Source organism: Asparagus officinalis, chromosome 6 (genome assembly GCF_001876935.1).
Source record: "Asparagus officinalis chromosome 6, Aspof.V1, whole genome shotgun sequence".
Classification (NCBI taxonomy): domain Eukaryota; kingdom Viridiplantae; phylum Streptophyta; class Magnoliopsida; order Asparagales; family Asparagaceae; genus Asparagus; species Asparagus officinalis.
Genome location: NC_033799.1, coordinates 15718708 through 15718967, shown reverse-complemented (window position 1 = coordinate 15718967; position 260 = coordinate 15718708).

Genomic DNA, 260 nt, shown 5'->3' with positions numbered 1-260 from the left:
GCCTGTAGCTGGCCATGGAGGAGGGGAATGATCAGAGAGGTTGAGATTGGGAGAGCTTCTAGGGGGTTTGTAATGGATCTGAGGAGGAGAAAGGGGCATTAATGGGGATTTAGAGATCATTGGTGGGCGTTGGGAGCTTTGAAGAGGAAGCGGGATTTACCCCTCAAATTTGTATGTATACCCCCGAAGTTAACAGCTACTAACTAGGGGATTTTACATCTTGGTGCCTTACATGATTAGTATTTTGATACTAGTCCCCT